Source organism: Marmota marmota, unplaced genomic scaffold (genome assembly GCF_001458135.2).
Source record: "Marmota marmota marmota unplaced genomic scaffold, marMar, whole genome shotgun sequence".
Lineage (NCBI taxonomy): Eukaryota > Metazoa > Chordata > Mammalia > Rodentia > Sciuridae > Marmota > Marmota marmota.
In genome coordinates this window covers 142,572-158,274 of record NW_026005674.1, presented here as the reverse complement: position 1 = coordinate 158,274, position 15,703 = coordinate 142,572, and the positions used below count along the sequence as shown (strand labels likewise).

At 39.6% G+C, this 15,703-nt stretch overlaps 2 pseudogenes; both read left to right on the top strand.

The window, feature by feature from the left end:
* The first annotated feature begins 1,094 nt into the window (after window positions 1–1,094).
* LOC107160808 lies at window positions 1,095–2,026 on the top strand (annotated as a pseudogene).
* A 10,326-nt stretch (window positions 2,027–12,352) lies between these two features.
* On the top strand, window positions 12,353–12,921 carry LOC107160824 (annotated as a pseudogene).
* The last annotated feature ends 2,782 nt before the right edge of the window (window positions 12,922–15,703 follow it).

Genomic DNA, 15,703 nt, shown 5'->3' with positions numbered 1-15,703 from the left:
GGATCTGGGGAAGGGCCCTCCTTAAGACTGAGCCATACTATGCAGCCACTTCTGCACAGTGGGATAGGACCTCTACTCTCGCCTGTATTGTTTTAAGAAAACAGAAAGAGGGAACTGTGGTGAGCCGCTTCTGCCGTTTATGCAAATTATGGTCGCCATTACAAGATGGCGCTGGCTCCGCTGTGGTCTGTGATAAACAACTCCTTATTTGGGAGAGTTGGCGCATGACTTTTCATCACCCTATGAGAAAGCTCCACGTGGCTGCTTTGCATTGGGGCTTGAGATGCTTTATTAAGGCTGGGAGGGGCATCCGAGGGGAGAGAAGAAGAACTGTCAGGGGCCTGAATAAACTGCTGAAAGAAGATTCCTGAGTGTTGCGTCTTCCTTGCGGGCAAGGGGCTGCGACATTATTCTTTGCAATTTAATAGTTTGAATTATACAGTCTATATAATTTACTTTAAAAAAGGTGGTTTTCTTTGTGTACTTTTACAATAAAAGCATCTTAAAGCTTGTGGGCCTAAGAGTCATCAAGGGTAGTGGTTGCTTATTAAAAAGTATGAATTAGATTTTTCTAGAGAGCAATATTTGTAAATCAGACTGATGTCTCCAATAGAGAAATCACAGAAGCTATCCTTAGTTTTACTGCTGGTTGATTCTACCTTTAGTAGTTGCTTGCTTCATAGAAAAGCAATGAATATGAACGATAGTCATGTCTAACCATTCATGCTTAATATTATAATTATTATAATTAATCTTACTGTATCTCAACTAGATATATGTTCTCTAAGTCCTGTCTAGTCTATATATTTTTTAATTTATGTATCTATTTTATATATTGTATAACTATAATGTATCAATGCATGTAGAAATCATTTTATTTTCAACTTCTTTGCTTATTCACAGTTTCCACATTGATGTGTTTATTTTCAGATAGTTCACATATGTCTCAAATCAGTTTTGCTATTTGACCTCTATATATAATTCCAGTATTGAAATGCTTGTTATTTTTTCTATTTGTTACAGTATAGGATTTTTTTCTTCCCACAGGAATAAAATACAAATTATCAAGAAAGATGAGTCTCAATTGAGGAACAATGAAGGGGTTCAATTTTAGCAACCCAGCAGGCTTTATCTTACTTGGATTCTCTGACTGGCCTCAGTTGGAGATGATTCTTTTTCTGGTCATCTCTGTTATCTACATTTTGACACTGATGGAGAACACAGTGATCATACTTGTTTCATACTTGAATCCCAAACTCCACACACCTATATATTTCTTCCTCTCCAATCTCTCCTTCTGGACCTCTGTTTTACTATCAGTATTGTCCCAGAGATGCTTTGGAATCTCAAGGGCCCTGAGAAGACCATCAGTTACACTGGTTGTGTGATCCAGTTATACATTGCTCTGGGATTGGACTCCACAGAGTGTGTCCTCCTGACTGTTATGACCTATGACTGTTTCAATGCTATCTGTCGACCACTCCACTATGGTGTTATCATGCACCCAAAGCTTCTCCAGCAACTAGCAGCTGTGGCCTGGACCAGTGGTTTTGTGGAGTGCACAGTTCATACCACCCTTGTTTTCCAGCTGCCTCACTGCAGCCACCACAGAGTGGATGATTTTATGTGTGAGGAGCCTGCACTGATTAAAATTGCTTGTGTGGACATAACCTTCTTTGAAAATGAGCTCTCCATAGCTACTTTCCTCTATGTAGTTATACCTCTGGGGTTTATCCTGGTTTCCTATGGCTGCATTGTTAGGAGTATGCTGAGGATAAAATCCACTGAAGGCAGGAGGAAAGCATTTGGGACCTGTGGATCTCACCTGATTGTTGTGTTTCTGTTCTTTGGGACTATAATTTCTGTGTATATACAACCCAAGAGCAAGTACACACAGAATCACAGAAAATTCCTCACCCTTTTCTATACTGTGGTGACACCCTCACTTAATCCTTTGATTTACACCTTGAGAAACAAAGAATTTAAGTAGGCAATAAAAAGGTTGCTGGCAAGGGACCCAAGTTAGGGAGAAATGCAAAACACACCCAAGCATTCTCTCAGACTTTGGGGACTTGTAGGTTTTATCTAATTATAGTTTCTTTTTTTCATCTACAAGAAGCATAGCTAAATATCCTAGGTGGGGGATTTTCCTTAATGACATACTGACCTTAGCTCTTAGTTCTTCTTATCCTCCTTTCTAGAAATGTATGCATATTCTTTTTGCAGTACTTCATATAAGAGTTTTATGAATAAATAAATATTTGTATGTGAATCAATGTGTATGTAATGTGTATGTGTAAATAAATCTTAGTGTTACTACTCTAATGACCAACAACATGACTGACATGGATATGACAAATACATTTTCTTACCATAAAAGGAAATCCTACACCTTGTGAAGGTAGGATTTGGATAATAACTTCAGAAGTTTAAATTTATCTGAGAATGATTCCTTTTGCTTTTTAGCACTCACATTTGATATTATTATACGCAGTGGATGTCTGTAGTTTATTTAAAAGTGAGAAGGCCTAATATAAAACATCATTATCTAACAATTTGCCTTATTGGGGGATATTTTATTGTTTTTCTTTGAGCAAGGGCATCTGGGATTATGTACAACCAGAAATTTTTCTGCTCTTTCTCACTCACAGAGGAAGCTTCAGAGATGAGACAGAAGATTTAATATTGATAGGGAAGTATTGATAAGTTAACTTAGGTAACTCTCTTATGCATATTTTGTCAGCATAAAATGACAATCAGTCTGTTTTTTAAAATTTTTTTAAAGAGAGAGAGAGAGAGAGAGAGAGAGAGAGAGAGAGAGAATTTTAACATTTTATTTTTTTAGTTTTTGGCAGACACAACATCTTTGTTTGTATGTGGTGCTGAGAATCGAACCTGGGCCACAGGAATGCCAGGTGAGCGCGCTACCGCTTGAGCCACATCCCCAGCCCAACAGTCAGTCTCTTTTAATAAATATTTTAGATCTAAATCTGTACTCTAAGACACTGCAAAAACAATTTTAAGTATTATTACTAAGTCTGAATATTTACGTTTCACAAAAGTAAATGCAGCTTTACAATAATGTTTGCCTTTGTCATTTATATACCATTTTTCATATTATAAATTTGTAGAATTTATGAGATGGTTTATCTTCATATTTAGTATAAATATTTTATGTGTTCTATCTAATTAGATATTTAAAATTTGATAATTTTAAAAAATTAACAACCTGCCTTGTTTTCCAAATATTCACAATATTTTACTTACAAAATATTATGATCCTTATGAACTTCAGATACTTGCAACATGTTATTATTGGATATCACTTCATTAAATAAAATAAAAGTTATAACAGAGATTGATTCTGAAGAATCTTTTAAATACATATAGATAATTCTAGGTGAATATAGTAAATAGTGGATGATAAAAAAAATTGCAAAAAGAAAAACATAATGTGCAGTCAGAAAAGATTGATAAGGTAACTAAGGAACTATCTCTGTAAACCTTGGATTTCTCTGTTCATAAACTGTAATTTGACATTCATATTTATAACTATTCATATTCAAATTAAATTTGTATTGGTGGATTAGGATAACCAAATGCTTAATGAGCAGTATAATTACCTAAACAATTCAAAATCTTATAACTTCAAACAATAAATATGAAAACCAATAAAAATTATATTCCTACCCAGAAGAATGTAAAATTTCTTTATATTTCCTATTTATTCATTATAGTTTGACCAAACATTTTAGCTAATATTTTTTCAGTCTCAATTGGCTTTTTTTACCTGTTATACCATAAATTAATTGGGACTTGTTTCTAGAAGCTCAGGCTTCTTCCCACTGGATTTCACAAAGTGTGTCTTTCTGGTCAGGGCAGGCTGGTGCTGCTGTTGTACACAGGGAATTTTTTTCTTGGTTTCCCTCTATTTCTGATCATTTTCTTTCACACATTTCAGGAAGTTACCTTGACTTAGAGTGCTTAATATGCTCAACAATCATATTATTTCTCTTGGCAATAATCGTGCCCTTAATTTATTTGTTTACAATGGCACCAACAGCATGCTGGGTAACACTGTAGCAGTCCCTTCTGAACAGTACACATTCCCTTGCCATCTACAATGTAACCCTTCTTGTAGATTCACATGTATGTAGCCAAAGGAACAGTTCTATGATTTATAAAAGGCCTAGAGAACACATATCAAGTGCCTCTCTTTCCCCCTGTGATTGTCATTTTGGTGAAATACTGGAAGGTGGTGGGTCCTTTAGTTAACCTTTTATTGCAACATAGAATTCCTATTATACACTTGTACTCCAGTGACTTTAGAGGCTGAGACAGGAAGATGGCAAGTTTGAGGCCAATCTCTGAAAGTTAGTGAGATGCTGGCTCAAAACTTAAGAAAGAGGGCGGGGACTGGGGAGAACAACAGCCTCTGAGACTGGAGTCTCTGTGCTTCTCCTTTGCTAGCAAAGCAATAAACCTTTTTCCTTTTTCTCAAAACTGTGTCTGTCCTCATTATTAAATTGCTATCACGGATGATGATCAAACTTTCAGTAACAAATTTGACACATCAGATGAGGCCTGAGAGCTGCCTCCACTTTTGCTTTCTTGGGCAGAACTGGCTGTCCAAGCAATCCCACTTCCAAACATGTTGAGAGCTGACTGCTTGTGAGTTAGGACACTGGGCGAGTTTGCCTCAGGTTGAACAAGAGAAGCTATTCCTATGAATAAAGGGAAGAACTGGGGGACTATCTCAGAAGCTGCCACAACGCTTTTTGCTTTGGGGAACTCCAGCCTTTTCTCCCTAAAATATACAGGTTGCTCTCTCTTGGTCTACTTTGAGAAAAAGGAAGCTGAACTTAGTGAAGTTGAGACACGCTTAGGCACCAGGTAAGTTCCCCAGTGTGCACACTCAGACTCCTGATTCCACGCATATGGCTCCTCTTTATGGGAACATCTAGTCCCTCCTTGTAGAGATATCTGTGGTTCCACTGGTGTAGGAGTCATGGTTGAGTAGAACTCAAGAACCCAGGTATTTTTACACCCTTCAGGTCTGTTCTTGGTTCTCATATGTTTGCCCACCTTGGGTTTATGAATTCCCTCTAGTGTCTATCTATGTTTTTGTTTGTGTCTGTTGCTGTCCCCTTTAAGATATGGGCAATACTGTGTCAATCCTATTGATAGCCTCTTGGGAAAGATCTTGGCTGCTCTCTCCATTTTAAAGATTCCCATTTGTTGGCCATGGTTTTTGAGATTCTTTCTGGTTGTGTGTTTCCTTTTGTATAATCTGGCAGTTGGAGTTGATCTCTCAAAGGTAAACTATGTGAAAGAAATTTGTTTATGCAGTTCTCTCTATTTAACCACATTTCTGTCAAACATGGCTTCAGTGATCCTCTTGTCTGTCTCTGGTTTTTGTAACTGTTATTGGCCCTTTAAGACAAGGGCCATGCTGCATTGATCTTACTAGTAGGTAGTCTCTTGAGAAGAGAGATCTTGACTGAATGGGCCACCTATTGGGTATAACTGTTACCATCTAGGGGTTCTGGGTTTGTTGTCTCCATTTACCAAAGAATTGAAGACCAGGACACAGAGATAGCAAGCAAGAAGTAGATTTATTGCAAAAGTGACAGAGATACAGATATAGACGTCTCCAAAGAGAAGAGACCCCAGAGCTTGAGATCCAATTGGTGAGTTAGGGGCTTATTCTCTTTATGGTCTATGGAATTTCCTCATTTACTTATCTCCTCCCCTGTCCATGCTCTTCTCACTATTATTGATTGGGTGCCTCCTTTGTTTTAGCTTTTCTATTGGATCCCCAGTTGAGGAACATGAGTAAAAAAGTATCTGTCTGATTAGGTCCCCTGCTTGTGTCCACCAGCACTTTCCTAAAGCAGGAAGTTGACCTCATCAGAAGACCCTCTCCATGCACCTTTGTTCTGGCCCTGCCCCTAACCTCCTCACTCACCACCTTGCCATGGCTCCCTAAGCCCTCCTATCTCTTCCTCATACTCCTATCTAAGAGAAATATGTGGTTTTGAATGGTTTTCTTGATTATTATACAATCTTACATTTGGACTTGGTCTACCAGAGGTAAAGTATATGGAAGAGATTCTCCATGTATAGGCATTTGTGAAGTTGCATGATAAGGAGTCTTAACAATCAGGCATTAATTTGAAGGCACAAAAAGGCACTGCCTCTGGTGTGCAAGGACAAGAGGACAGCAGCCCAAGGCTGGGAAAAAAATCCCAGGAAAGCTTCCTGGGCTGAAAAAAAGTTGGCAGAGGGCAACTTCCAACCCCTTTTGCACACAGGAGGGTGGAGGGTACTGACCACAAAGGACATGGCAGTAAGTTCCAGCACTGTTAGTTTATGACCTGGGGACAGGAATAGTCTCCACTTTTAAGATCTGACAGAACCCTGTATTTGGCCAGGGAATATCTGTCATTGGAGGAGAGCAATTCTGGTTATGACAGTATCCCATCAAACTAAATGCATTTGGGTCCTGGCAGGATGAACAGCTGCATCAAAAAAAAAAAAAAAAGAATAAAACAGAAACTACAGTCAACCCTTGTTTTGATGGCAGTCTCTGCCAACAGATATAAATAAATACATACATATTTACATATTAAGAAGGGCTCTGTCTTATATCTGTTGGCCTTGATTAAGCCCATTTCTGTTCATAAACAGTGTTTTCTAAATGTACAAGAGACTCAAGATTATTCTTTGATTTTTGCTAATACTGCTCACCCATGTAGACATGTATTATGGTTACCATACACTATGGATTCTAAATTTTACTTTAAAAGTTAAACTTAGTTAAATGTAAAGCTTAGTAGAATAGTTTACCAAGTTGGTTTTTTTCAATATAAACTTGTCTGTAGCAATAGTCTCCTTCAAATTTATATAGCAATAACAAATGTGGCTGCTAATTTTTTTTTCCTTTTTCTTTCTTTCTTTCTTTTTTTTTTGTCATTTAAGGTTTTTTAACTGAATAAAGAAAACCTGTTATCAATGTTATATATAAAACTTGTGTTACTGTTGCACTGGGATGAAAATTAAAATGAATTTTTGGAAGACAATAAGTAGAGCCTGATTTGTTCAAAGATTGACAATGGGGAACAGGAAAATATTCTGCCACCTTTTCCACAAAAGGGAAGTTAAGAGCTCTCCTAACCTCTCTCATTATTTCAGATATAATGTTGTATTATGTTAACTGATGTTCAGCTAGACTCAGGAAATAATACATGAGAACTTTGTAGAATGATATTTTATAAGGGAGCAAAGGTCAGATTCAGAAATAAAACACTTTTTAAGATTTGTCAAAAGGTCAGCCTCATCTGAGTTGCCGCAGTCCGGCTGCAGCAGAATAATCAGGGGGGTGACGAATAACTTGTGTACGTTGATACAGCAGGAGTAGGAGCCGTTTATTGCAGGACAGGAGCAGTATTTATACATTCCACACAGCTTATCTAATTAACATAAACTAGATACATCAGTCAACCAATCAGGAATCTCCACACTTAATGGCTTGCTTTTGTTACTTCTCAAACCACTCCCTCTGGCATTTTGCCAGGCACCATCCAGACTTGTTTACAAACTCTAACATTCCCCTGGCAAAATGCCAGGTGTTATTTTGACTTGTTTACAGACTCTAACATTTCCCCCTTTTGTTTAATTTAAATAACGACCATAGTGGTTTTTACAGAAACACCATAAATAACCTGCTACAAACAGAAAGGAAGGATACAAAATGCCACAATACCAAGCCACTTGATGGCTCCATGCAAGAAGCCCTTGGAAAAATTATACCAGCAATGACACCGTTAGCAAAGATATAGATTACAGTTTGTTGTCTCAGTCCAGGTAAAACAGTGTCTCAATAGATTAACTCACAGTCCAGGTAAATCACAGTCCAGGTAAGTTCTGCAGGCAGCTAGCTTAAATCACAGTCCAGGTAAGTTCTGCAGGCAGCTAGCCTAAGCTGTAGTAGCAGAAACAGCAACAGCTCCGAAGTCTCCTCCGTTTTTCAGCCGAAGACTCCTCCGGTTTTCAGCAACACTGGAAATTCTTCCACCCCTGTTTTCACCGGCACTGGGACGAAGGCAGGAACTCCGGCAATGATGGCTAAAGAAAATCCTGTAGCATTCCACTAAGAAAACAACCTTCTGAACAATTTAGTACATTATCTCAAGGTTTTTTTGCATTTGAAATAAGCATTAATAGTGCTCATTACTCATCAGCTTCCAGGTGTGGGAGAACCATTGTAGCTTAGTTATTGGCATTGAAAATGACCAAACATCAGGGACACCAGTAGCATCTTCTGCTGGCTGTAGTGCCTGGGCAGCCCCAGATGGCCCTGGGGAGTGTCCCGGACTCAAACTGCTACTGGGCACAGGGAGCAAGAGCCTGCGAGACTGTGCCTCCAGGTCAGGTCTAGATTTGGGCTCGCGGCAGTGGAAGAGCCAGCTCCCCGGCCAGGAGGCGGGGAAGGGCCAGTCGCCGCCGCCTCTTGGAAAATCCTTGCTGCGCTGTGACCGGCTTGCACACTCGGCAGCCGCCTCTCCGCTTCACGCACCCTCCGGTAACGAAAAGTATTTAGTAATAGCCTTTTGCTGCAACTTTTTTCCTGATAATCCTTCTTCTTCTGAACTTTCTTTTTCTTTCTGACTAGAGTTCCTGGGCTCTTATCAACACATGCCCTAACTATTCTTGGTTCCACTGGGGTGCCTTCTTCCCTTAGTAATTTACTTCTCACCCCTTCCATATTTTCATCACAAAGACAATACAATACACTGAGACAAAACAAGACACAAACATACTGTATCAATCTTCTCCATTTTCTTGAAATGGCCATTTTTCCTCTCGCCCTATCTGCCTAGGGACGAGCAGATTGCTCCCGTCCTATCTATGGACGGGCAGCTTTTTTTCGTCACTTACCCCCGAGTGTCCCGGGGCTCCCCGTAACGGGCCACCATCTGCCGCAGTCCGGCTGCAGCAAAATAACCGGGGGGTGACGAATAACTTGTGTACGTTGATACAGCAGGAGTAGGAGCCGTTTATTGCAGGACAGGAGCAGTATTTATACATTCCACACAGCTTATCTAATTAGCATAAACTAGATACATCAGTCAACCAATAAGGAATCTCCACACTTAATGGCTCGCTTTTGTTACTTCTCAAACCACTCCCTCTGGCATTTTGCCAGGCACCATCCAGACTTGTTTACGAACTCTAACATTCCCCTGGCAAAATGCCAGGTGTTATTTTGACTTGTTTACAGACTCTAACATTTCCCCCTTTTGTTTAATTTAAATAACGACCATAGTGGTTTTTACAGAAACACCATAAATAACCTGCTACAAACAGAAAGGGAGGATACAAAATGCCACAATACCAAGCCAATTGATGGCTCCATGCAAGAAGCCCTTGGAAAAATTATACCAGCAATGACACTGTTAGCAAAGATACCGAGTTACAATTTGTTGTAGATTACAGTTTGTTGTCTCAGTCCAGGTAAAGCAGTGTCTCAATAGATTAACTCACAGTCCAGGTAAATCACAGTCCAGGTAAGTTCTGCAGGCAGCTAGCTTAAATCACAGTCCAGGTAAGTTCTGCAGGCAGCTAGCTTGATCCGAAGTCTCGTCTGTTTCTCAGCCGAAGTCTCGTCCGGTTTTCAGCAACACTGGAAATTCTTCCACCTTGGTCTTTACCGGCACTGGGACGAAGGCAGGAACTCCGGATGGCTAAAGAAAATCCTGTAGCATTCTACTAAGAAAACAACCTTCTGAACAATTTAGTACATTATCTCAAGGTTTTTTACATTTGAAATAAGCCTTAATAGTGCTCATTACTCATTAGCTTCCAGGTGTGGGAGAAACATTGTAGCTTAGTTATTGGCATTGAAAATGACCAAACATCAGGGACACCAGTAGCATCTTCTGCTGGCTGTAGTGCCTGGGCAGCCCCAGATGGCCCTGGGGAGTGTCCTGGACTCAAACTGCTACTGGGCACAGGGAGCAAGAGCCCGCGAGACTGTGCCTCCAGGTCAGGTTTGGATTTGGGCTCGCGGCAGTGGAAGAGCCAGCTCTCCGGCCAGGAGGCGGGGAAGGGCCAGTCGCCGCCGCCTCTTGGAAAATCCTTGCTGCGCTGTGACCGGCTTGCACACTTGGCAGCCGCCTCTCCGCTTCACGCACCCTCCGGTAACGAAAAGTATTTAGTAATAGCCTTTTGCTGCAACTTTTTTCCTGATAATCCTTCTTCTTCTGAACTTTCTTTTTCTTTCTGACTAGAGTTCCTGGGCTCTTATCAACACATGCCCTAACTATTCTTGGTTCCACTGGGGTGCCTTCTTCCCTTAGTAATTTACTTCTCACCCCTTCCATATTTTCATCACAAAGACAATACAATACACTGAGACAAAACAAGACACAAACATACTGTATCAATCTTCTCCATTTTCTTGAAATGGCCATTTTTCCTCTCGCCCTATCTGCCTAGGGACGAGCAGATTGCCCCCGTCCTATCTATGGACGGGCAGCTTTTTTTCGTCACTTACCCCCGAGTGTCCCGGGGCTCCCCGTAACGGGCCACCATCTGCCGCAGTCCGGCTGCAGCAAAATAATCAGGGGGGGTGACGAATAACTTGTGTACGTTGATACAGCAGGAGTGGGAGCCGTTTATTGCAGGACAGGAGCAGTATTTATACATTCCACACAGCTTATCTAATTAACATAAACTAGATACATCAGTCAACCAATCAGGAATCTCCACACTTAATGGCTTGCTTTTGTTACTTCTCAAACCACTCCCTCTGGCATTTTGCCAGGCACCATCCAGACTTGTTTACGAACTCTAACATTCCCCTGGCAAAATGCCAGGTGTTATTTTGACTTGTTTACAGACTCTAACACTGAGTTAAGCCTCCTGTTCTTCCCTATGTTAAGATGGCTCTGAAGTAGGCTAGAATTAAGCTTTTTTAAAGTTGTTTTCAAAAGATAAATTTTTTGTTATAAAGATTACTGTGATCTCAAAGTAAACAGGGAATATAATAGAAAACTTACGTAAAGGTTTAGGTAAATTGTTAAAGGTATTGAGGCTTGTAAAAGTGTTTTAAAAGAAGTAAAACTTGGGGTTGGGGTTGGGGCTGGGTCTCAGTGAAAGAGCACTTGCTTAGCACATGTGAGGCACCAAGTTCAATCCTGAACACCACATACAAATAAATAAATAAAATAAAGGTACTGTGTCCATGTACAATCAAAAAATATATTAAAAAGAAAGAAAGAAAGAAAGAAAGAAAGAAAGAAAGAAAGAAAGAAAAGTAAAACTTGCCAGGTGCAGTAGCACATGCTTGTAATCCCAGCAGCTTGGGAGGCTGAGACAGGAGGATCACAAGTTCAAAGCCAGTCTCAGCAAAAATGAGGCACTAAGCAACTCAATGAGACCATGTCACTAAATAAAATACAAAAGAGGGCTGGGGATGTGGCTCTCTGACAAAGTACCCCTGGGTTTAATCCCTGGTACCAAAAAGAAGTAAAAGTTGTATATAATTGAGTATTAAATATATGAGTATTTGTAAAGGCAAAATAGACATTAGTGGGTTTTTTTTCAACTTTATAACTGTTGTCTGATAGTGTTTTGTAGAAGTACTACTTCTAACAGAGTAACCTGAATTGATTTGATATGTTATAGTTAAAGCTTTATCCTGGGGTTTCATAAACTGACTTCCAGATCACTCACATATAATTGAATCAAGCCTTTATTGAAGCACACCTGTGGTGGCTGACCAAAACATAAAGCTGTTCCCCTGATCAGCCCTGAATAAATGCTAGGGCACTCCTTATAAGCCTGAAAACCACAAAAGTGATGTTCAGGTGTCCATCCAATGCAAGCAAGCCAGGTTACAGAAGCAGGAGAGTGCAGTCAAGCGGAGGGAAGCCTAACCAATCACAGTTAGCCCAATCACCCCAGTTACAGAAACAGAGCCCTGTTACCCTAGTTACAGGAACAATGCCAGCATTAGATAGTTCTTAAAGGTTTCTATAGCAAAAGGAAAAGAACATTTTGCCCTGGTCATGACCCTTCTATTGGCATGGTTGTTTTACAGGATGAAGTCATAAAACAAAATGGAGTCACATTTGCTTCTCCTATCACAGATACAATAATCCAACACCTGTAGGACAGATAGGATATAATGCTGACTTCCAGTACAATATTTACTCCAGTTAAATTATAGGTATTGAAGTTATAACCCATTACTCTAACACTAAGACTGAAACTGGCCAGGCAGCTGAAGAGTGTGGTAGGTAATGGTCATCAGCGCAAGGGTAATTTCATCACTGGGAAGGGACGGCCCTCGCCCACGCTGATGGTGGTTATCAAGATGAACAAAGGTGTATAGATGAGAGCAGCAATTCACCAAAAGTTAATTGAAACTGGAGAAAGAGAACACCTCAAAGAGTTGCTGAGAGCTAAATTAATTGAAAATGGCTGGAAGGATCAGTTGAAGGCACACTGTAAAGAGGTAATTAAAGAAAAAGGACTAGAACATGTTACTGTTGATAACTTGGTGGCTGAAATCACTCCAAAAGGCAGAGCTCTGGTACCTGACAATGTAAAGAAGGAGCTCCTACAAAGAATAAGAACATTCCTTGCTCAGCGTGCCAGCCTTTAAGAATGTACCATCTAGTGGAAGAGAGAACATTTGCAAGCTGACTCCACACCAAGCTCCTCCCACATACTCTACTCATCTGAACTTTGAAAGCAGACTCTATAAATTGCATCCCCACATACTAAGGTCAAGAAAGAACTTAATGGGTGAATAATTTCCACCCATTAGCTTTACTCTGACATCAGGATTGCCAAATCCAATGGACTCTTGTCTATTCTTATGTAACCTCTGCTGGAAAGTGAGAATGTTGACCATCCTGCCACTTGGAACCCTTGTCCCACTCCTCACATTGTTTCTTTCTACCACTGGAAATTCCTTCTGTTTCTTGTGGAGTACCTTTTGCTGATTGTGACTTTTAATGTTTCTTAGAGTTCTTTCCTGAGGCCTTTGCCTGACTAACTGGATATAATTTTCCTGAGCAAATCCCAGGAAACGGGTCAGACCATGACTTCAAATACCAACAGGTTGATAAATGCTAAACTGCATCTCCAAACAGACTTATTTCTAGCCTCCAGACCCATAAATTTAACTGCTATGGATCACCCTCATTGGATATTCCTCAAACACCTCAAAATCACCATACCTAAAATAGCAATTTTATTTTCCCCCACTAACTACTCTTGCTGTGTTCCCTATTTCTGAATGGTACCTCCCAGACATACAGATCACCTGAGGAGCTTGTTAAAATGCTGACTCTGAAGGTAAGAGATACAGTACAAGATTATTCTTTATTTCTAACAAGCTCTGAGTGGGGTTGCATGCTGCTAATTGAGGATCACTTTGAGTACAGTGAGGCTATAAATTTATCTTCTGCCTTCTTTATAAGCATACATTATTCCTGTAGACCCCTAATATTTCCTTGCTCTAGTTGTTCTATGCCTCCCCCAATATGTCTTTCACACAATTGGCTAAGTGGCCTTACTAAAATTCACATCTGATCATTTTATTCCTCTACTTGAAATGTTTCAGTGCAGGACAAAATTTGAACTTGGCATAAAACTTATGCCCCTCTAGATCTGTCATCTACTTAAGAGTTCCTCAAAGTTAACAAGTTGTTCCATCCCTAATTCTTTTGCAAATCTATCACCCTAGGAAGTCCTTCCCTCCTACTTATCTCATTCCTACTTACCCTTCAGTGTTCAGCTTGAGTTGCTAAAATATTCTGACTCCTCTGGTGTATATTTCCCCACCACTGTTTTTCCATAAGAAGCAGCTGTATGTTTCTCTTCAACACAGTGGTTCTTCAACTTGCATACATCCAGAGGAGAGGAAACTTGATTTCTTTGACTTTGTATGATGTTTATTTGTGAATGAGTGGGTAAGGGAATAAATGAGCAAATGAACCAGTGAATGAACATGGGAGCATGAAGAAAGGTAACAACAAATGGGGTGTAATTGAGGGAAAGCTTCACTTTAATCTTTTGCAGAAATAATTTCATCTTTCTAATGAATTTTGTAATCTTTGAACCTGGGCTTAATTGTGTAAAGTTTTAAGCCTGAGAAGACACAGTCACAAAAACCTACCCAAAAGAGTTTTTTGATTCTCTTTGTCTCTTATAAAACAATGTTTTAAAGTGCTGATAGGGATGCTTGTCATTTTGCTACTCATTTTTTCAAAAAAGAAAAGCAATCTTAAAAGTTACACAGAAAATGTTAGAAAAGTAGTTCTTATTTCTGAGAACTCTTCATGGAAGCAAACCAAAAATTAAAAATTGTTCATTTAGATACTATTTTAATAGTCTAAAAGATTATGAGAAAATGAAAACAATTTATGAAGATAGTTTGAATGGGACAGGAAATAAACTGAATTGAAAATATTTCATAGCCATTTTTAGCACTGAAGAGCTTAGATTTAAAGTGATAATACTAAGAACTTTCCCACCTCTAACCCGGAAAAAAGACTTGAGGTTTCATTGACATCATATAAATGTCTCATTTGCTTCTAAATCCATTGATACCTTGTAAATAACCCAACTTTGTGGGAAAAAAAAGACTGAAACTGGCTTGCCAGACGTTTAAAACCAAAAACTGGAAGGCAAAGTCAAGGAAGCAAAAGGGCCAAGGAAAAATGAGCCAATATGTTGGCCCTTGTTCTCTAAGGTCAGCAGGACCCAGAGAACAATGGGGCTCCTCTATGGGCACTGCAACTCCAGTGAGTCACCTTATCTGCTGACTTGGGAAAATCAAGAGGACCCTAGAGAACAGGAAGCCAACCAGTGCACATTCTGCAAAGAGGAGGGTCATTGGAGAGGTAAATATCTCTCATGCTTCCAAGATAAGCCATGTATATTCAACAAGACACTGATCCATACTGGCAGGTGGCACCACTGAAAAAGGAAAGGAACCAAAAGGCTTCCCACAGGTCCCCAAGAGTGATCTCTGAGGAATCTCAGCTAACTCTTAAGAATAAATAGGAACAAGGTCAGTTTTAACCAGCTTGGTCTCAAACACGTGGCAGGAGAGTCTACATGGACATTTAAAAGGAAAGGCATTTTTTAATGTAACTTAAGGTGTTCACTTGAGTCAGTCCTACCAAAAGTAAGGAAAGCTGGAGGCTATAAAGGAAAGATTATTGTGTGGGAGTGCCTAATGATAATGATCACAAAGTACTCTAGAATCACAAGTTTGTCTTGAGTTAATTTTAGCCTAATTTCACAGACCTCCAAACCTTCTTAACCTCCTACACAGATAAAATCAATCTGTTTTCACTGATAATTATCATGGATGACTGTATTCATGATTTTCAGAGACTGAAATACTAATTGCTTTTGTGCTACTTGTTTACAAAAAAAGTAATGTTTTCTTTTTTTTAATTTTTTTATTGTTGGTTGTTCAAAACTTTATAAATTTCTTGATATATCATATTTCACACTTTGATTCAAGTGGGTTATGAACTCCCATTTTTACCCCATATACAGATTGCAGAATTACATCAGTTACACATCCATTGATTTACATATTGCCATACTAGTGTCTGTTGTGTTCTGCTGCCTTTCCTATCCTCTACTATCACCCCTCCCCTCCCCTCCCCTC